This window comes from Kogia breviceps, chromosome 17, assembly GCF_026419965.1.
Source record: "Kogia breviceps isolate mKogBre1 chromosome 17, mKogBre1 haplotype 1, whole genome shotgun sequence".
Classification (NCBI taxonomy): Eukaryota; Metazoa; Chordata; class Mammalia; order Artiodactyla; family Physeteridae; genus Kogia; species Kogia breviceps.
Window position 1 is genome coordinate 58,919,681 of NC_081326.1, and position 23,094 is coordinate 58,942,774.

At 40.6% G+C, this 23,094-nt stretch overlaps 1 protein-coding gene across 11 annotated transcripts in view; it reads left to right on the forward strand.

Moving 5' to 3' along the window:
- The window catches only part of COLEC10 (collectin subfamily member 10), a 432,701-nt gene that overhangs the window by 226,540 nt on the left and 183,067 nt on the right, over window positions 1–23,094 (forward strand). For all 11 annotated transcript variants that reach the window (XM_067017928.1, XM_067017927.1, XM_067017926.1 and 8 more), the window contains one exon: window positions 19,233–19,353. The gene's annotated coding sequence lies outside the window, so the exon portion shown is untranslated. The remainder of the gene's footprint in view (window positions 1–19,232; window positions 19,354–23,094) is intronic.

Genomic DNA, 23,094 nt, shown 5'->3' on the forward strand with positions numbered 1-23,094 from the left:
CACTGAAAAATTTTTGTCAAGCAAGCACTCTGCAGAGTAAATATCATTAGGCCAGTTTAATTTACTATTGCAGTTTAATTTATTATTGGATTTTCTCTTCAACACAGTTAAAACATTTTAATGTTTACTTTACGGAAATTATGTTCATCAAGATCATGTTTCTGTAAACCATACACTGAACATCTGATTTATTGGTCAGTCATTTTGTCCATATCAAATGTGACTGATTATAGCTTCTACCCGTAGGACTTTTCTTTTACAGTTATTATAATGGGGCTTCAACAGACCTGCATTTAATTTACATGAATTCAGTCATCTTAGCCAAAAATTAAAATATATCTAAGAGTTGCAGTGATTTCTCAAATCCACCCGTAAGGGATTTCCAAACATTAAAAGTTTTTATACATGATGAAGATAGAATTGAGAAGTGATTCCTCCAAGAAGAAATTAAGGAATTAACGTGGGGTGTGGGCAAGGAGAATGCTGATGAGAAACAGGTTATCAACATGATCTCAAAATATCTCCCTACTGATTATAATTTACAAAAAGCACAATTTACTCTGCAGTGGACAAACAAAACAGTATCTTAACCAAGTGATGGGAATTAACATTAGGAGTGAGGGGTAACCAGACGTGATGTGCCTACACATATGGTGGCCTAAGAAGCACATGACATCACTTATTTAGCAATCACGCCAGAAGAGTACATGCCCAGAATCATATTATGAGGAAATACTAGGCAAACCAAATTGAAGGACAGTCGGCAAAATAACTGGCCTGTAATCTTCAAAACTATCAAGGTTCAGGAATGGCTAAAAGAAAGGCTAAGGAACCACCCCAAATTAAATAAGACCCAAAAAATGCGACAACTAAGTTCAATACACAATCCTGGGCTAGGTTCTGTACTGGAAAAAAAAATTGCTTTGACTGATATTGAGATAACTGATGAAACTGTAAACACACTGTACATTTGTGTGTGTGTGTGTGTGTGTGTGTGGTACGCGGGCCTCTCACTGTTGTGGCCTCTCCCGTTGCGGAGCACAGGCTCCGGACGCGCAGGCTCAGCGGCCGTGGCTCACGGGCCCAGCCGCTCCGCGGCATGTGGGATCCTCCCGGACCGGGGGACAAACCCGTGTCCCCTGCATCGGCAGGCGGATTCTCAACCACTGCGCCACCAGGGAAGCCCACACACTGTACATTTTATAAAATCAGTGTAGCAATAAGAAATTTCCTGAATTTGATAACTAGACTGTGGTTATGTAAAAAAACACCCTTGTACCATTGTAAAGCAATTATACTCCAATAAAGATGTTTAAAAAAAAAAAAAACCACCCTTGTTCTTGGGAAATACATACTGAAGTACTGAGTGATAAAAAATCATGATGGATGCAATCTTCTCTCAGATGGTTCAGCAAAAAGCTGTGTGTGTGTGTGTGTGTGTGTGTGTGTGTGTGTGTGTGTGTAGCACAGAGAATAAAAAAGCCAATGTGGCAAAATATTCAAAATTAGTAAATCTGTGTAAAGGCTATGTAGTTGTTCTTTGTAATTTCATAAAATGTTTCCTTAAATTGGAAATTATTTCAAAGTAAAGTTTTTCCTTTTTTTTTTTTTTTTAAAGAACTATTTGAAGGCTTTAGAGGAACACTGACCAAATTTGGGAAATTTGTTAAAATCTAATGTAGAAAATAATGATAATGCTAGAGCGAGCAATTTGAAATTTTCACAAAATTGTGGAAGTGTTGCAAAACATTTGAATTATTTACTTGCTGATTATGGTCCTTCTTTGGAGTTGCAAGTTGCATATAGTATCCAATTATACGTACATATGACTGCACTGTACCGAGATTCTTTGTACTCTGTATTGATGGGCAATTTAGGGATTTTCCAGGGTAACTTTCACTATATGTGATTTTCAACTTATTTTAGAACTTAAAACCAGTTTTTAAAATGTTACTTCAGTGTATTTCTAGAAAGTTCAGCTTTCTAGGTCAATTTTTGCAGATCTGATTATTTAAGGATGTACTTTACACCATGTTAAGGTTTGTATTGATTTTTATTTCTGGTCACAGTGTGATGGATAGTCTCCTTTTTCTCTTCAGATCTGTGTTTTGCCCTTTGCTACCCTCCTCTGAATCTAGGAGCTGTGCCCAGAGCTGCCGTGCCCTCTGGTTCCCAGCTGGATGTGAAAAGAGGGTAGACACTAGCAGGAGACTGGAAGGTGAGAGCCCAGTGACACTGGGTATTTATTCCCGGGTTTACCCCGGCCTGGCCAATGAAACCTGCATCTCTCCACTGTAGAGGTCACGGCTCCTGTTGAGTGGCCAGTCTCTTACAGTGACGCATTTGTCCTAGTTTCTAGTAATGGCCCTGTCAAATGCTGGCTGCCCCAAATATTACCAAAATAATCTGTTGATAAAGCAAAGCTGAGTGTCTTGCTTATCATAGGAAGACATATCACTCTGATAGAGTCCTAGCAGCAACTTGCAAGAGAGAGAACAAAGTCAGATATATATGAGGTTTCAAAGGTCCCGTTTAAGGTGGAATTTTCAACGTGAGGACTTGGTTAGCATGGGGCAAAACTCATGATATGATAGTTTGGGGTTGGTGGATATATAGTAAGACAAGGTTTTTCAGGTGAGTTAAATAATAAACAACTGCTTGATGAGCTTAGTTGAACTGTTATCCTGAGAAGGGGATATTTACTCAGGTGGGGGTAAGCTAAGTAGTATGGTAGTGAGATGAATGGACTTTCAGGAAGCTCCTAAAACAAGCAATAAAGTTATTTGAAACTTCATCTTCCTGGGCATGAGTTGCCTGAAATAGCCAAGTCGTGTTAATGTAGACTGTAAGCTGTGTGGGTGTAGCTGGTTTCTGTTTTCAGCTCCCATCCTTTCAAGCCATTCAAGGATGGTAACAGCTCCCCACGGGTCCCAGCAGCATCCAAGTGCTCCGTCATCCTGTGATTGGGTTTCCTTCCCTGACTACACCCTTGTCGATAATCTATCAAACTTTTCTCAATTACCCCATTTGACTGTGCCATCTGTTTCTTATTGGGACCCTAACTGATAAGGACCAGTTATGACTTGGATAAACATTTGTTCATTTGTATATATTTATTAACTCGGCAGCTCTCACAGATTTGCTCTGTTGCCCATTATTAATCAGTCACCTTGCTAGTCCAAGTCAGTATGACCATGGTTTGTTCACTGAAGAGGCAATGGAATGCAAACCAGAGGAAGAGATGGTGCTTTGTGACTGAATCTCTCACACCACCTACAGAAGTGGTGCCCTGATCTTTTGCACCAATGCTGATAGAAGACAGGAGACACTTAAACCACTCCAGCTAAATACCGAGAATTTAGCCTGCTCTCCTGCCCTGGTTTTGAAAACTGTCCTTTCTGCTTCTGTCTGGGTCTCATCTCCATCATGATAATCTACCTAGTGATTCAAACTTGCTTTATTCTTGGCAGTCCTACCTGTCAAGAATTGGAGACTTAACCATAAATCCTAGCCAAGTACAAAGGTGGCTACCAGATGACTGTCTTGCCTATTGCTGCTGGCCTGTGAGGATTTCCAGCCCCACCTCCTCAATCTCTCTCTCCTCTAGCCACCTCCTGATGTGTATGTTTTGAACCCAGGGACACTGTCTAACCACACTACCTCCCCTGCTGCTAAACTCTTTGGTATCGTATCTGTCCCCTGAATATCTACCAGAAACTAAAGGAAAGGTCGTATGTTGACTCCTCCTATATTACTCTCACGAAAGCTTGAAAGAAACTAAATCTTTAAAAGAAACAAAGCAAAAAATATAAATGGATGTCTAAACACATTTCCTGAATATGTACAAGCTCTCTGATCTTTCTCCCCTCTACAAAGATCACTGTCATCTTTATATACACCCCTCCCAAACACCCACAAGTGCTGTATTGAATTATTTAGTATGATTTAGCATGCTATTTGTTCTGTGCTAGACCTCTTTGGAATATAATGGAGAAAAGGACATAAGACAGACACAGAGGAGCACAACTGTAGGCAAATTACACTAGGTTTCATTCATCATTCTTTGCTTTCATGCGAGGAACTATTTCACTTTAGTTATAATATGCATATTCTATTTTTTTCAGAGAGGTACAAAACTCATATAATACATATTCCAGTACTTACAGATAAAAGTGACTTGGGGCTTCCCTGGTGGCGCAGTGGTTGAGAGTCCGCCTGCCGATGCAGGGGACACGGGTTCATGCCCCGGTCCGGTCCCACATGCCGCGGAGCGGCTGGGCCCGTGAGCCATGGTCGCTGAGCCTGCGCGTCCGGAGCCTGTGCTCCGCAACGGGAGAGGCCACAACAGTGAGAGGCCCGCGTACCACACACACACACAAAAAAAGTGACTCGACACAAAAGCCTGTGTCACATGCGGTTGCCCTGGCACTTTGAAGAAAGAGTGATAATCTTTTCCTAAAGTAGTGTATAAGTAGGAAATATGAAATCTTCCTTTGGATGTCATATTGGACTCGACTCTGAGAGAGCCAAGTACAGGCATCCCTTGGCGATACTGTGGGGTCCATTCCAGACCACCACAATAAAGCTAATATCGCAATAAAGCAAGTCACACGAATTATTTGGTTTCCCAGTACATATAAAAGTTATGTTTAACTGTAGTTTATTAAGTGTGCAATTGCATTATGTCTAAGAGAACAATGTATATACCTTAATTACAGAACACTTTATTGCTAAAATATGCTACCCATCATCTGTGCCTTCGGAGAGTTGTAGTAGTAAAGTCAAAGATCACTGATCACAGATCATTATAACAAATATAACAATAATAATAAAGTTTGAAATATTTCGAGAATTACTGAAATGTGACACAGAGACACAAAGTGAGCAAATACTTTTGGAAAAAAATGACACCTAGAGACTTACTCAATGCAGTGTTTCCACAAACCCACAATTTGTAAAAAATGCAATATCTGTGAAGCTCAGCAAAGGGAAGCGCAGTAAAACGAGGTCTGCCTGTACCTGGAAAACTGGAGTCATTTCAAGGAGTCACGGGCTCCTCATGTATTGCTGGGGGACAGCCTTCCTGCTGAGAATATGTTTTTAATTCTTACTTAATAAATTATACACTATACAGTCTAATACAGTGAATAAAATCTTTGGCTTTCAAGTTAGAAAACCTAGGTTTGAATTCCAGCTCCTATTCTCACTAGCTCTGGGGGCTTTTGCAAATTAATTTATTTCATTAAGCCTTGGTTACCTCAGTTACAAATGGGGATAAAGTCAGCACCTAGTCATACAGTTATTATAAAAATTAAATGAAACAGTGCATTAAAACCACAAAGCATGATACCAGCATTCAGTAAGCACTTGGCACTTCTTTGTCATTCAGGATGCTGTTTTAATATTGAACTTGCACTGGGGAATGGCCAGTTTTCACATTTAACCCTAGTATCTCCATTCAGATGACACCCAATAAATAACTAATTGCTACTATCTAACAACCCATTAGGGATTTTCATGTGGAAGTTACACCAGCACATCATAGCTACTGTATCTGAAGTGAAGCTTATCATCTTCCACCTAAAAAGAGTTCTTCCTCCTGATTTACTGACTGTTAAAGGGGAAAAATTCCCTTGTTCTCAAAGACAGCTAGAGTCATGAATTTGAGTTCTGAAGTCTAATGAAATTGGAAAACAGAAGCAATGAGCAGATCATTGTGCTTCTACAGATAGATCCAGATTTATCTGGAGAGGCACAAAGATTTTATATATATATGTGTGTGTGTGTATATATATATATACACACATATATACATATATATACATATATATACACATACATATTTATATATATAATCTGATCATCACTATTAGTCATCATATACAGTCATTTCTCAGTATCCATGGGGGATTGGCTTCAGTACCCAGACAGATACCAAAATTCACGGATAGTCAAGTCCCTTATATAAAATGGTGTAGTATTTGTGTATAACCTACACACATCCTCCCGTATACTTTAAATCATCTCTAGATTACTTAAAATACCTAATACAATGTAAATGTTATGTAAATAGTTGCCAGCATGTGACAAATTCAAGTTTTGTTTTTTGGAACTTTCTGGAATTTATATACATATATATATATTTTTTTGCTCTGCTGTCCATTGAAACTGTGGATGCAGAACCCACAGATACAGAGTGCTGACTGTATATATCATAATTGTAATCCCTAAAAAGGGAAGAAAAAAAATCAATTGAAAGTTTTTCAAAAGGACAATCCAATTTAGAAAAACAAATTAATCAATATATAAATTTAAAGCCCTGAGTAAATTTCTTGCAGGTATCTCAGAGTTATAAAAAAAACAAAAACTCTTTATATTTATATATGACTTTAAAGTTTACCATGATCTTTCACTTATATTAACTCTTCCAGGATAGGAAAGTCTGATTAGTATTCTTGCTTTGTGTATGATAACCCACAGACAATACTTCATTTATTTATTTATTTATTTATTTTAAAATAGAGAACTGACCTTTTGGTTCAGCTGTGAAAAAAATACTTTGTAAATTTAACAATATGTGGTTCTTTAGATAAATTGTGTGTAGCATAATTAAATTAGTAGGTTTTTTTTTAACATCTTTATTGGAGTATAATTGCTTTACAACAGTGTGTTAGTTTCTGCTATATAACAAAGTGAATCAGCTATACGTTTACATATATCCCCATATCACCCCCCTCTTGTGTCTCCGTCCCTCCCTCCATATCCCACCCCTCTAGGTGAACACAAAGCACCGAGCTGATCTCCCTGTGCTATGTGGCTGTTTCCCACTAACTATCTATTTTACATTTGGTAGTGTATATATGTCCATGCCACTCTCTCACTTCGTCCCAGTTTACCCTTCTCCCTCCCCATGTCCTTAAGTCCATTCTCTACCTCTGGGCTTTCTATCCTGTTCCATTGATCTATATTTCTGTTTTTGTGCCAGTACCATACTGTCTTGATTACTGTAGCTTTGTAGTAGAGTTTGAAGTCAGGGCGCCTGATTCCTCCAGCTCCATTTTTCTTTCTCAAGATTGGCTTGGCTATTCAGGGTCTTTTGTGTTTCCATACAAATTGTGAAATTTTTTGTTCTAATTCTGTGAAAAACGGCATTGGTAGTTTGATAGGGATTGCATTGAATTTGTCGATTGTTTTGCATAGTATAGTTATTTTCACAATGTGGATTCTTCCAATCCAAGAACATGGTATATCTCTCCATCTGTTTGTATCATCTTTAATTTCTTTCATCAGTGTCTTATAGTTTTCTGCATACAGGTCTTTTATCTCCTGAGGTAGGTTTATACCTAGGTATTTTTTTTAATTTTTGTTGCAATGGTAAATGGGAGTGTTTCTTTAATTTCTCTTTCATATTTTTCATCATTAGTGTACAGGAATGCAAGAGATTTATGTGCATTAATTTTGTATCCTGATACTTTGCCAAATTCATTGATTAGCTTTAGTAGTTTTCTGATAGCATCTTCAGGATTGTCTATGTATAGTATCATGTCATCTGCAAACAGTGACAGTGTTACTTCTTTTCCAATTTGAATACCTGTTATTTCTTTTTCTTCTCTGATTGCTGTGGCTAAAACTTCCAAAACTAGGTTGAATAATAGTGGTGAGTGTGTGCAACCTTGTCTTGTTCCTGAACTTAGTGGAAATGGTTTCAGTTCTTCACCATTGAGAACGATGTTGGCTGTTGGTTTGTCATATATGGCCTTTATTATGCTGAGGTAAGTTCCCCCTATGCCTACATTCTGGAGGGTTTTTTTTTTTTATCATAAATGGGTGTTGAAGTTTGTCAAAAACTTTTTCTGCATCTACTGAGATGATCATATAGTTTTTCTCGTTCAATTTGTTAATATGGTGTATCACATTGATTCATTTGCATATATTGAGGAATCCCTGCATTCCTGCAATAAACCCCCTTGATCATGGTGTATGATCCTTTTAACGTGCTATTGGATTCTGTTTGCTAGTATTTTGTTGAGGATTTTTGCATCTATGTTCATCAGTGATATTGGCCTGTAGTTTTCTTTTTTTTTTTTAATGACATCTTTGTCTGGTTTTGGTATCAGGGTAATGGTGGCCTCATAGAATGAGTTTGGGAGTGTTCCACCCTCTGCTATATTTTGGAAGAGTTTGAGAAGGATAGGTGTTAGCTCTTCTCTAAATGTTTGGTAGAATTCGCCTGTAAAACCATCTGGTCCTGGACTTTTGTTTGTTGGAAGATTTTTAATCACAGTCTCAATTTCAGTGCTTGTTATTGGTCTGTTTCTAGTTTCTATTTCTTCCTGGTTCAGTCTTGGAAGGTTGTACTTTTCTGAGAATTTGTCCATTTCTTCCAGGTTTTCCATTTTATTGGCATATAGTTGCTTGTAGAAATCTCTCATGATCCTTTGTATTTCTGCAGTGCTAGTGTTACTACTTTTTCATTTCTAATTCTGTTGATTTGAGTCTTCTCCCTTTTTTTCTTGATGAGTCTGGCTAATGGTTTATCAATTTTGTTTATCTTCTCAAAGAACCAGCTTTTAGTTTTATTGATCTTTGCTGTTGTTTCCTTCAACACCCCACTTTCACCAATGGACAGATCATCCAAAATGAAAACAAGTAAGGAAACACAAGCTTTAAAAGACATATTAGACCACGTAGACTTAATTGATATTTATAGGACATTCCATCCAAAAACAACAGAATACACTTTCTTCTCAAGTGCTCATGGAACATTCTCCAGGATAGATCATAACTTGGGTCACAAATCAAGCCTTGGTAATTTTAAGAAAATTGAAATAGTATCGAGTATCTTTTCTGACCACGATGCTATGAGACTAGAGATCAATTACAGGGAAAAAAAACTGTATAAAGTACAAACACATGGAGGCTAAATAAAACATTGCTAAATAACCAATAGATCACTGCAGAAATCAAAGAGGAAATGAAAAAATACCTAGAAACAAATGACAATGAAAACACGATGACCCAATACCAGTGGGATGCAGCAAAAGCAGTTCTAAGAGGGAAATTTATACCAATACAGTCCTACCACAAGAAACATGAAACATCTCAAATAAACAGCCTAACCTTACACCTCAAGCAATTAGAGAAAGAAAAACAAAAAAACCCCAAAGTTAGCAGAAGGAAAGAAATCATAAACATCAGATCAGAAATAAATGGAAAAGAAATGAAGAAAACATAAATGGTTTTGTATCATGTATCTCATCAAGTATTATTTTTCCAAGGCTCATCATATTGCTGTATGAAAATCTGATCTGTAACTTATATTGCCATACTAAATTTCCTGGGGTTCATGAATCATATTTTGCCAATTCATGCTCTAGTTGATGGACACTCAGGTTGCCTCTGATTACCTGCAAACTCCCTTACTTACTCCTATGGAGATTGTGTGAGAATTTCTTTGGATTATTCACTCAGGATCTTGGGTTATATGATATATTCATATGCAGCCAGTAATGCCAGATGGCTCCTCAGAATGGCATCACCAGTCTGCAGTCCTATCAACAGAGCATGAGAGCTCATATTCCCCCACAATCCCTACCACTGTTTCTAGGAAAGATTTTCTATATGCTGATTCTTTGCTCTTTAATTTCTCCTGCATAATGATTGGTCACATATTTTTTCAAAGTCTTCATTCTTTAGTATATCATACATATTCCTTTTAAAAAATCATACCAATCTCATATTATTGCTAAGTAGGATTCTTAATATATTATTTGCATTTGAGATACCGATAAGATTCTTTCAAGCATTACAATTTTGTGATTTAAAAAAAACGATTTTAGGGCTTCCCTGGTGGCGCAGTGGTTGAGAATCCGCCTGCCGATGCAGGGGACACGGGTTCGTGCCCCGGTCCGGGAAGATCCCACATGCCGCAGAGCGGCTGGTCCCGTGAGCCATGGCCGCTGAGCCTGTGTGTCCGAAGCCTGTGCTCCGCAACGGGAGAGGCCACAACGGTGAGAGGCCCGCGTACAGAAAACAAACAAACAAACAAAAAATACAAAAAACGATTTTAAAAAGATTATATCAGGAGTCTCTACTTTTTGTAGAGAGGGATTTACTTTTAAATTTCCCACATGCTGCCTGTCTAAATACAACAGAGAAAGATCTAAAAATTCTAAAATAATAACTAGGATAGGGATGAGCGGGAAGTCAAGGTAGGCACAGCTATCATTTCAGAAATATATTTACACACTCGTTTCATAAACATCTACTAAACGTATTATGTGCTGACACTATAATGAATGTTGATGATACAGAGATGAGTAAGACAGTCACCTCCCATAAAAACACAGGTCCGGTGGAGGAGAAAGGCATGTAAAAACAAATGAATTGCAAATATAACTACAGAAACATTAGCAAAGCACAGAGGACAGAAGTTTCTTCCATTTTATGACTCATTTTCCGGCATTAAATTAATGTGTTTATTATAATGATGACACATTTTCAGAGTCATATTAGCGGAGAAAGAGAGAAAAAAATAGAGCTGAATCCATTGATTGTTGGATTAAGCCAACAAATATTTACTGAATGACTCTTTTTGTCGGTGTGCCAGGTGTCAGGGATACAAAAGTGAGCAAATGTTAAATGATAACTTTCACAGGACAAAAAATTATTGTCCGATTTAAAAATTCCCAGGAGCAGAATTTCACTATGATTCTTATATCACAGTGATCCAGAATGTTTAGCACATTCCTTAATCATCTATGTTGAATATCAGAGATCATAATATGTGTGTATATATGGAGTAAGCACTTTACTTGTGTAGTTGTGTCTATCTAATGCTAATTCCATCTTGTTTTATTAAGACTGAACAAAGATACACTAAAAAGAATAAATGTTTCCATAGATAGGTGGTTCTGCTTGAATGCATAGTGACCTGGACCTCTTCAGGATGTCCTTAGGCAGAGATGTAATGAATAAGGTCAGTCGTCTTCAGTAATCTTCTACTACTAAAAAAGGCTGAGGGACTTTTTCCACGTGAGGGAGCTGGGTGCAGGCAGATTTAATGGTATGTGACAGCAGAGCAGAGGTTGGTTATGAAAAGTCTATGAAGAATCGTAAAAACTAAAGATGATGCCAATTTTTAAATTAGATACAGTCATTTTATTTCTGAGGCAATAATAGGGTCTTTGAAGCCCAGAGTTTCTAGGGAAGAGCAATTTGGGAGCATTTTTTCTTTAAATCCCCATGAAGAAATATATTGGACACTGAGGTTGCCTCCTGTCCTCCATTCTATTCTTCCTTCATTATGCAGCAGCCCAAGGTTTAGATGGGACTGACTCCATCCCTAAATCAAGTGGAATAATCCCATCTTCTTTACCATATTGATTGGTTCATTGGCAGCCAGAGAGGCCTGCATGGATGAGCTGGACTTCGAAGACAGAGTAGAATTTTGATAAGTGGAAAGCAAAACAGAGGCAATAGTGAAGAAACAGGAATATGCAAGGTTTGTTCAGGAACTCAGAGCAAACCTTTTTAACTAGAACAGCATGTTATACTGTCTTTATCTCCCAGATACACCTAGGTGATTAAACTCTGTTCTAGGTGATTAAACTCTGTTCTTTCATTCAGTGAACTGTTACTGAATGGTGCATAGTACTGTATTAGACAGGCTTCAAAGGAAGTTGCCTTAAGATTGAGAATCTCCACTGTCAAGTTAAACACATTGATTTTAGAACTAAAAAGGCCTAGGACATAATCTAGCACAGTCCATTCATTTTCAAGTGTAGAAACCAAGGCGCAGATAGCTTAAGTGAATGGAAGCAGCAAAACATGCAGGGAAAAGTACAAGTTGAAAAAGTCATTTAAATTCTCTTAACTTTAATTTCCAGCACTGGAAAAGCTGCAGGAATGGCTCAGGAAGCTGATTCAGGGAGAGAGCATATGCAAAGCACCAGACACAAAATAAATACCAAATAAATATTCTCTTTCATTTTCTTTATTCCCTTTGTTGATAGGAGTAGAGTAATTCTAAGGCAGAATTAGAAATAACTCTACCTGGACTCCCAAGAGAGCTTCCTCCTGCACTGTACAGCAGTCCCTTGTTAGAAATCCCATGGCAAGGAACCACAGAGGGCTCTACCTTTCACCAAAAAGGTGCAGCTATCTTCACAAACTGTTATCTTGTTGTCTTGTGCATGCATCAAGCTCATTCTCTTTTCTAGACCTGTGAACAAATTGATTCCTAATTCCGACCCCTGCAAGAATGTTCTTCCTCCTTTCCTTTCCATCTATCCAGATCCTCTCTTTCCCTCATTTATTCATTTAGACATTAGTCTGAATGGAGTCAGTGAGTCATCAAACATTTATTGAGCACTTATTATGTGGCAGGCAGTGGGAGAGGATTTGAGATTACAGCACCAAAGAGAATAGCCCGGGCTTCCCTGGTGGTGCAGTGGTTGAGGGTCAGCCTGCCGATGCAGTGGGGGCGGGTTCGTGCCCGGGTCTGGGAAGATCCCACATGCCGCGGAGCGGCTGGGCCCGTGAGCCATGGCCGCTGGGCCTGCGCGTCCGGAGCCTGTGCTCCGCAACGGGAGAGGCCACGACAGTGAGAGAGGCCCGCGTACCACAAAAAAAAAAAAAAGAGAGAGAGAGAATAGCCCTGCCTTCAAGGAGTCTAGCTGGGGTACAGTCTAGTTGGAGCACAGATATGCCCCCTCCAGGAAAATTAAGGGATAATGTTGCAGAGGTATGGGCATGATGTCTTGGGAACGTTCTTCTCTGCCTCCTATTATTTACAGAGGTGGCCACACACAATTGAGCCCTATCATTTTATATACTGTGCTTCCTATCATTGTAGTGATGCCAGGATGTGGGGTAGGTGTGAGGTATATTTAGCCAGAAAGGATCAAGGCAATCCAGCCAAGCAGAATATGTCAAGGAGATACCTCAGGGGTATCTAGAAAAGCAATGGGTCATTCCCAGGGGTAGAGGATGAAAAATGTCTTCACTAACAAACTTTACAAAGGCTTACTGCAGTATTTCTAAGTCTTGGTTACACGTCAGAATTATCTGGGGAGCATTTGAAAAATATAGATGCTTGGACCCTATCCTAGACTTATGGAAGCAGGAATTGGGGGATGAAACACAGGCATATGGATTTCTGAGTGACATATGGTTGGTTCTGATGATTAGTTAGCAGGGGATTGGGAAGCACTGGTCTATTTTGTGCCAGATATTTGCAGAACACTGAGAATACAGACATGAATAAAGCACAGCCAGTTCTATTCCTGCCTTAGAAGACAAGTGTCAGTCCTAGTCAAGCTGATTGTCAGGTGGGAGAGACAGGCAAAGATACACAATCAAACAGATAAGATCTTAGATAGAGATAGGCACAAAGTGACATAGGAACACAGAGATGGGAAAGTCCAACTCAGTCTTGGGAAGGGGGGGAGGCTTCCTAGAGGATGTCACATTTGTGTTTTTTGGTTTTTTTTTTTAACTTTTTATTTTATATTGGAGCATAGTTGATTAACAACGTTGTGTTAGTTTCGGGTATACAACAAAGTGATTCAGTTATAAGTCTACATGTATCTATTCTTTTTCAAATTACAAAACAGAAACAGACTCACAGACTTAGTTGTGGTTACCAGGGGGGGAGGTTTGGGGTTGGGGGGAAGGATACTTAGGGAGTTTGGGATTGACATGTACACACTGCTATATTTAAAATGAATAACCAGCAAGGACCTGCTGTATAGCACAGGGAACTCTGCTCAGTATTCTGTAATAACCTAGTTGGGAAAAGAATTTGAAAAAGGATGGCAGAACACTCTATGACATACATCACAGCAAGATGCTTTTTCACCCACCTCCTAGAGAAATGGAAATAAAAACAAACATAAGCAAATGGGACCTACTGAAACTTAAAAGCTTTTGTACAGCAAAGGAAACCATAAACAAGACGAAAAGACAGCTCTCAGAATGGGAGAAAATATTTGCAAATGAAGCAACTAACAAAGGATTAATCTCCAAAATATACAAGCAGCTCATGCAGCTCAATATCAAAAAAACAAACAACCCAATACAAAATTGGGCAGAAGACCTAAACAGACATTTCTCCAAAGAAGATATACAGATTGCCAACAAACACATGAAAGGATGCTCAACATCACTAATCATTAGAGAAATGCAAATCAAAACTACAATGAGGTATCACCTCACACCAGTTAGAATGGCCATCATCAAAAAATCTAGAAACAATAAATGCTGGAGAGGGTGTGGAGAAAAGGGAACCCTCTTGCACTGTTGGTGGGAATGTAAATTGATACAGCCACTATGGAGAACAGTATGGAGGTTCCTTAAAAAGCTAAAAATAGAACTACCATACGACCCAGCAATCCCACTACATAATTCAAAAAGAGTCATGTACCAAAATGTTCATTGCAGCTCTATTTACAATAGCCAGGACATGGAAGCAACCTAAGTGTCCATCGACAGATGAATAGATAAAGAAGATGTGGCACATATATACAATGGAACATTACTCAGCCATAAAAAGAAACAAAGCTGAGTTATTTGTAGTGAGGTGGATGGGCCTAGAGTCTGTCATACAGAGTGAAGTAAGTCAGAAAGAGAAAACCAAATACCATATACTAACACATATATGTGGAATCTAAAAAAAAAAAAGGTTCCAAAGAACCTAGGGCAGGACAGGAATAAAGACGCAGAAGTAGAGAATGGACTTGAGGACACGGGGAGGGGGAAGGGTAAGCTGGGACGAAGTGAGAGAGTGGCATGGACATATATACACTACCAAATGTAAAATAGTTAGCTAGTGGGAAGCAGCCACATAGCACGGGGAGATCAGCTCAGTGCTTTGTGACCACCTAGAGGGGTGGGATAGGGAAGGTGGGAGGGAGACAAAAGAGGGAGAGGATATAGGGATATATGTATATGTATCAGTGATTCACTTTGTTATAAAGCAGAAACTAACACACCACTGTAAAGTAATTATACTCCAATAAAGATGTTTAAAAACAAAGAAAAAAGAAAAAGGATATCACATTTGAAGTGAAGTATTGAAGTGAAACAATTTGAAGTGGAACATCTGTAAGATGTGATGGAAAAACCGGAGTGAACTTTTTTGGCCAACCCAATATAAAGCATGTGTAGGTGTCTCCCAAGTGAAGGAGGTTTGGAAGGACTTCCCAAGCAGAGAAATAGGCCTCCAGCACCCACAGGGCTTAGCAGGCAGGTCAGATGATTCCTGGGAGAATCCTGAGTGCAAAGGATTAGGGCACTTAAACGTGTAACAGGGTGTGTCTGAGGTGGAGGCTGTGATGCTGATCGATTGCATCATTGATTTATAGCTGTTTCCTATGCCATTTTAATTTCTTCCAACCAGACATTTACTGGGTGTCTTTGTACCTACGAGACAGTCATAAACAGAATTTGTAATGGAAATATACTAGAGAGGCAACATATTCCCTCAAACTTGAAGCCAAAGAAAAGCTTCCTGAGAAAGAAGATGAGAAAGTCTCAAGAATTAAATGCAGTTGTTATAAAAAGAGAGAAGGAGGCTACCCCGGTGGCACAGTGGTTAAGAATCCGCCTGCCAATGCAGAGGACACGGGTTCAAGCCCTGGTCTGGGAAGATCCCACATGCCGCGGAGCAACTAAGCTTGTGCGCCATAAGTACTGAGCCTGCGCTCTACAGCCTGCGAGCCACAACTACTGAGCCCACGTGCCTAGAGCCCATGCTCCGCAACAAGAGAAGCCACCGCAATGGCAAGCCGGTGCACCACAACGAAGAGTAGCCCCTGCTCACTGCCACTAAAGAAAGCCCGCGTGCAACAATGAAGACCCAACATAGCCAAAAATGAATAAATTAAATAAATAATTTTTTTTAAAAAAAAGAGAGAGAGAAGGGCAGAGAGAGGCAGAGACATTCTGCAAATGTAGGATGAGGAGATGAGCACCAGCTCTGCACATTCAAGGACCGTCAAGTTCAGTGTGATGGTTGCAAAGCACTGGGGGAGAGTTGGTGGCCATGGAAAAGGCTGGGGAGGAAGGCGTGTGCCAAGCTGTTCACCGAATTCTTATGCTCTGCTAGAGTTTAGACTTCATCTAGTTGGCGATGGGGAACACTGGTTATTGTATGCAGGGCTGTGACAGGGTCTGATTGACTTTTCTGAAAGGTCATCCTAAGCATATGCATGTTTTCTTTCTCCAACAGAATCATAAGGATGCCTAACAGGTGTCATATCTTGACATTTTTTTTTTGGTTTCGCTTTTGGGGATTTTTGTTTGTTTCACCAACAGTGCCTAGCAGAGTCAGGGACACGTGAAGAGGTCAATAGTTAATGTATTCATTAATTGATTGAGAGGCACAAACTCATACTTGAGTTAATATTGTAACATGGACACTAGATCCTACGTGATGTCTGATATTCAAAGGTCTGGGCAATTTTAAGCACACAAATTTTAACACGCAGGCAAATCACCTGGGGATCTTGTTAAAATAGCGATTCTGATTCATCATGTCTTGGGTGGGGTCTAACATTCTGAATTTCTAATAAGCTTCCATTTGCTGCTGTCGTTGATGGTTTGGCTTTCCACATTTTGAGTGGCAGGGATCTTAATATTCAGTTGCCTTATTTGTAGACAGTCTAATGGTGGAGCCATCTATGAACAGTAGAAGTTTCTACAGGGACTGTGGCAATGGAGAGGCTTCACCATGAGAGAGTAAGACTCCTTGGCTAAGACCCCATATGTCTCCTTTGGGACTGGTTTGGAAAGCAGTGGCATGTCTATAAGGCCCCTTAGGTAGACATTGATGTTACTTGCCTTTAAGGGAATTTCTGATGCTGTTGCCAGTTTCTTCCTCGCACCTCCAAGTGTTGAGTTCCACGAGAAAATCCATTAGTAACAGTAGAGTTGATGATAGAACACCAGATAAAGTCAGAGGGCTCTAAAAACAGCATATGCTATCGGCATGTAATTTGTTTAGATCTATGTAGAAGTGAGCCTTTTCCTCGGGAATTTTCAAGTTTGAAATTTGATTATGGGTCAGTTCGTAATTTCTTGACGTTTTCCTCTTTTTCTCTGTTCACTTTCACATGCTCGTTGTCGTATTATGACAATCTGGATGTCCCTAGGGCCTCACCATCTTGTAGGCATAAAAGACAGCCACATAGGTCAGGCTGAAGTTTGCTGCTTTGATGTTGCTCATTACTATGAACAGGTGCTCGGCCTTCATTTTAAGGCCCCCTGACCTTTCTACTGGCCCCCAGAGAAGGCCCAGGCCTCCTCGCCACTCATCCCCAGTGTTTATGTGGGTCGTTGCCTGTACTTCCGTCACTCAGCAATGGACCCCAATGGCTGCTCCATCTCAGGGAGTTCCCCAGGCCGCCGCCAGTCTCCTTCATGTCCACTCCATGCTGGATGTGGCCACTGCGCCCTTGGACTGAAGCCTCCACTCGCCTTGTGAGCCTCAGCTGGGAGGTATACAGGGTAGCAGCAAAGACAGTGTCTCTGGAGACAGAACCCCACATCTCAGATGTGTAATTTGGGCAAGTTATTTGACCACACTAAACCTTAGATTTCTTACCTGTAAAATGAGAATAACTAGAGTTCTGTAATCTCAAGATTGTTGAGAAAATAAGGTAATCCACCTAAGCTCCTAACACTTCGTTCTTGACACATAGAAAATTCTCAATACATGTTAACCATTATTCTCACTGCTTCTCTCTTTATCATCATATCCCTGCCTGGACAAGCTTCATTTTTTTTCACCACAGCACGGCTGAGACCAGTTGATAAGATTTCTGTGACATGGTTGATGTCTCAGGGGTAACAGAAGGGGATTAAGATTAGGGGATGTACAACTGCTATTTAATACAAAGACTCAGACATAATACATCTTCTTCTGGGCGTATTATGCATTCTTCTTCTGGGGTCCCTTCCAGGGGCTTCCGTGCATCCCTACTGGTGACAGAAGACATCCTCCCTGCACATCAAAAGAATGTCATTGAACTTATCTAGACTCCTTTGAGTCCAGACTCAGAGATAAATTTTGCCATTCTGAGGTTCATTTTCTTTACCACTCCCTTGAAAGGAAGCCTTTATCCTACTCAGTGTGTCACCTTACCTCTGGGTGAAGACCAGTGTCTCTTTCCCTTCCCAGTCTTGCTCCAGGATTCACTCCCTTTCCTTTGTGCAGAGGATAACTGAACTCTGGACCCAGTCATTACTCAATCTCTATTCAGGTTCATGTGGAGATAACCTCTTATAATAATAACAACAACAACAATTAATTTTTCTCATGTTTCCCATGCCCTTCTGCCTCTAAAATGCTGTTTTTAAAAGATGTTTCTTATTTCACTTTCTGCTTCAAAGTAGCTGTTGACCCCACTCCTGGCACTTAGGAAGCCAAATTCATATTAGCACATAAGGCTCTTTATATGCATGGGTCCTCTTCTGAAATGCCCTCTGCTCCTTTGTTTTCTCAGAAAATGTCCATTCAACCTTCATGGCCCGGCTTAAATCTGACTTCCTCTCTGGATTCTTTCTAGAACCTCTGGCACCCCATGTCCCCAGACATCAGCCAGTCTCCCTCCTCCAGGACCCCATGACAGTCTGTACATTTCTTCACCACGTTACACCATATAATACTTCACTTCCAGTTCTGCCTCCCCCCCACCCTTTTTTTTTTTTTTTTTTTTTCTGTACGCAGGCCTCTCACTGTTGTGGCCTCTCCCGTTGCGGAGCACGGGCTCCGGACGCGCAGGCTCATTGGCCATAGCTCACGGGCCCAGCCTCTCCACAGCATGTGGGATCTTCCCGGACCCAGGGCACAAACCCGTGTGCCCTGCATCGGCAGGCGGATTTTCAACCACTGCGCCACCAGGGAAGCTCCTGACTCCCCCTTTTTAAAGGGAGCTCTGTGAAAGCACAGTCTCTAGTCATGTGAGTGGCCAGTGAATTTATCTTTACTTTATTGTGTTATTTTCCATCTACTCTTTTCTCTGATCCTTACTAAAGGTCTGTGAGATAAGTAGGGCAAGTGTTACGTGATCTCTACTTTATATATGAGAAAAGGAGGTTCCCACAACTAGGTGGCTAGTCCATAGTCATCCTATCCATGTGATGGAAAAGGGAAGTAAACGTAGCCTGAGTTCTTTGGACTTTAATTCCATTGCCCTTTTTCACTACTTTTTATTGCTTCCTTTTAACAGAAACTAACCCTGGTAGGAAAAGGATAAGCTCTCAAGGAAGACAAGACCTGGGCCAAGGAAGACTGAGGGGAGATGGCAACACACAGAGAAACGACAGCTGCAGAATTACGAGGACTCGAAGGTAAAGTTGTTGAGTGTGATGAGAATCTTGGGGTGGACTGTTTGTTGACTGACTTTCGGACTCGAGGGAAGATGCTCTTTGACTAAAACAAGGTGGATGGGAGTGGGAGTGGGGAGACATCACAGCCGATTACACTTAAAATCTGGTCTCAAGCACCACCTTGCAGAGTGTCCATCCTTCCTTTTCAGCCACCCTCAGGATTGCTCTAAGTGAGAAATACTTTTATAAGAGTCTTGACTGCAGCTGAGAGCCCTTTTTAGAGCTGAAGGCAAAACAAACAAACATGAAGTCCTACAGAGCTGAGAGTGAGCTCCGGAGAGAGTGAGGGCAGTGCAAATAGTTACTGGGATGCGGAAGGAGATGGCAGTGTACCTTGTCTCCAAACCCATGAGCTTGTCTCCTCAGCCACTTGCAAGTCCTGCAGGCAGTCTGAGCTCTGTGGCAGTCGGGGCCGGGGCGCGGGTGCAGGAGAGACGCCAGGACAGGAGGGCTCAGAGCTATTTCAGACTCAAGGCCAACAGCCACGGAGACTTCGAGTTACATCACCACTGCTGTCTGGACTTTAGTCCCCGTAAGCCAAATGTGGTTTCCAGAAAAAGGATCCGCCGCATATTTGGAAGCCCATCAACCAAATGTTGTCTCATCGCTTTCGTGCATGAGATCTTTTCATTTGTGAAGAGCATATTATTTTGCTTAATTATGGGCTTTGAGGAGATGGCATAGAGCAGTGGAAAAAGCATGAGCTCGGAGTCAGAGACCTGGCTCTGAATCATGGCTCCGCCATCCACCAGCTGCGGGGCACTGCCTGGGGGCGCCTCGGTCTCCTCGTATGTGAACTGAGAACAGTCTTGTAATAATTACCCATCTTGTAGGGCAGTCTTTAGGATTAGGTGGTTAATGTGTGTCAAGAATCTTGTGCTGTTATTCAGATATTTAACGATCAGTAGCTATGATGAAGAAAGTGTCTGACTTCTAACACAATGACCTTTGGCAAATGAGCTTTCATCTTCACTCCAAAGTATGTGTATGGTGGTATGTTTTCCATATATATATATGTATATATATATATACACGTATATATATATATATACACATATATATATATATGGCTTTCTTCTGCTTACAAAATACTGTTTATTGAAATTCCATTTCCCAGTGGAAATTGCTGTTATTCGGTGTCAAAATACCTCTCCAAACTCACATTTCCTAGGAAGTTTTCTTAAATGGAGTCTTACTGGTGCCCTCCTAATGCCTATTTTTCAGCACCTTGACAATTCATTTTTAAATACTTATAGTTTATTTTGTAATCATCTATGCCATGACTAATTATCCTTTTCTTTAAAAAAGGGTGCACCCAGAAAGCAGATAAGATCAGAAGCCTTTACCTCTATCACTCAGTCACTTACTGCCTCCGACTTGGCTCTTTATCTCAAGTATGGGGATAATATTTGACCTATGTGTCTTACAAAGGTGTTTTTTTTTTTCTTCCTGAAAAAAAATAACAAGTGAACTCATAAATGGGAAAGAATTTTATAAATTATAAAAGATACGAACATTTAATTTATGACGTGATTTTTGCTACAGATCCCTTTGCAGCAGATAGGAAAATTCTTTGTGCTGGGGCCACCTGCCTGATGCTGTTGATGTTCCACGCCTGGGAGTCACCTTGAGGTTACTTAGAGCCTCTCTCTGCCACCAGATGTTAGGAGACTGAGCAACTTTCTTGAGTAATTGTCTCCTCTGACTCACGTTCCTTGCAGTCCCCTTAGTGACCTGTGAGCCACCCAGGGTGAGCAAGGAATTTCCTCTCTAGAGTTGTTTAAGGACTAGCCCCAAACTTTCAACTCAGTCTTTGTTTACACCTCTTCCAATACTACCTACCTGAGTAGCCACAGAACAAATCTGTGCAGTGGCTGGATTCAGGCTTGCTGATAGGAGTACGTGCTCTGGGAAAGACACAGAAACTCCAATCCTCTAATGAGATCCTCCTGAAAGAGAGACCCTCATATCTCCTTAAGGACCTAATTGGGATGGAAGAGCACAGTTAATAACTGGCCTAAGTGCCAATAAATGATCAGGAGATACCTTCTAGGTGTACTTCACCGTCTCCTTTTCCTTACTTTCTCTCTTTCTGGTTTTTCCTGTTTTTAAATCCCTTCTCCTTTCTTATTTTCCCTTTACTAAACTCTCTCCCAATTAATAGACTCACCATGGCATTCTCAGGCATACGTCGCTAGCTTCATTAGAAGTACAGTCAGCCTCGGTAGAGAGGTTCTACATCCGCTGATTCAACCAACTGCGATCTCAGTCCGTGGTTGGCTGAATCCACCGCTGGTTGAATCCATGGATGCAGAACCCACAGATATAGAGGGCAGAATGAACTATGCCATATTATATAAGGGGCTCGAGTGTCCTCGGACTTTGATATCTGTGGGGGTCCTGGAACCCATCCCCCGTGGATACTCAGGGACGACTGGACCCAGAGCGCAGCAGTTGTAGAAATTTAGTCCAGGTCAGAGAGTCTCATACCTTGCTGTGTATTGCAGTTACCTGGAGACCTAAAAAACACTGATGCCTGGGGCCCAGCTGAATTAATATCTCTGCGGGGAGGTGGGCCCTGGGCCTAATATTTTTAAAAAGCTTCCAAAATGATTCCAACGTGCATCCAGCTTACACTGGTTAAACACACTTGGAAAGCAAAGAGACGACAAAGCTATACTAAAACTAAAATAAGATTTATGGCTCAAAGAGCTGCAATCATGTGGTTTGGCTACACTTGCTTGTTTCCTATCCATCAAATAACAAGTGTTTTTTGAGAACCACAGAAAGAGGGGCTGGTTATGCCCAGGCAAAGCTTGTAGGTGAGTTTCAAAGATAAAGTGTATGGCCATGAAACACTCTTAGAGCTAGTATTGGTTGGGAGCACACTCTGAGCTGTGTGCTACACTGGACACTTTTCATGCATTATATCATTCAGTGTTCTTATCATCTCTGTGGGGCATTATTATTCTTCCCAGTTTACAAATAAAGAAACATAGACACCAAGTGATTGCTGAAATAGCTCAAGATCTGACCACTAGTTAGAAGTGGAGCCAAAAAAATGTGAGTACAGGTAATTTGACTGCAGTCTTGTTTTTAATCAACCTGTAATACCTCCTCTGTACATTGACAGATAAGATGAAAATACAAAAATTCCCCAAAATTCAGTGTCTCCCAATTTTGGCTGCATATTAGAATCATTGGGGGAGTTTTGTAAAAAAAAAAAATCCTTTGCTCAGGTAGCACCTTGGACCAATTTAATCCACATTTCTCAAGAATGGGACCCAGTCATTTTTGAAGTGCCACAGGTGATGCCAGTATGCAGACAAGATTGAACACTACTGGGTTAGAGGAAAGAGAACAATGCAGGTGAGAGCCCTCAGGGAAAGCTTCATAGGTAATGGGTTACCTGAACTCAGCATGAGACAGAATAATGCCCTCCCCTGGCCAAAGATGCCTATATCCTAATCTGTGGGACATCTGAATATGTTACCTTATATGACAAAGCGGAAGTAAAGATGCAAGTAGAATTAAGGTTGTTAATCAGATGACTTTAAACTGGAGAATTAGCTTGGATTATCCAATTGGACCCAATGTAGTCACATGGGCCCTTAACTGTGGAAGAAGGAGGGCAAAAGGAGGACCAGAGAGATGACACCATAAGGACTCGGCCTACAGTTGCTAGCTTTGGAGGTGGAGAAA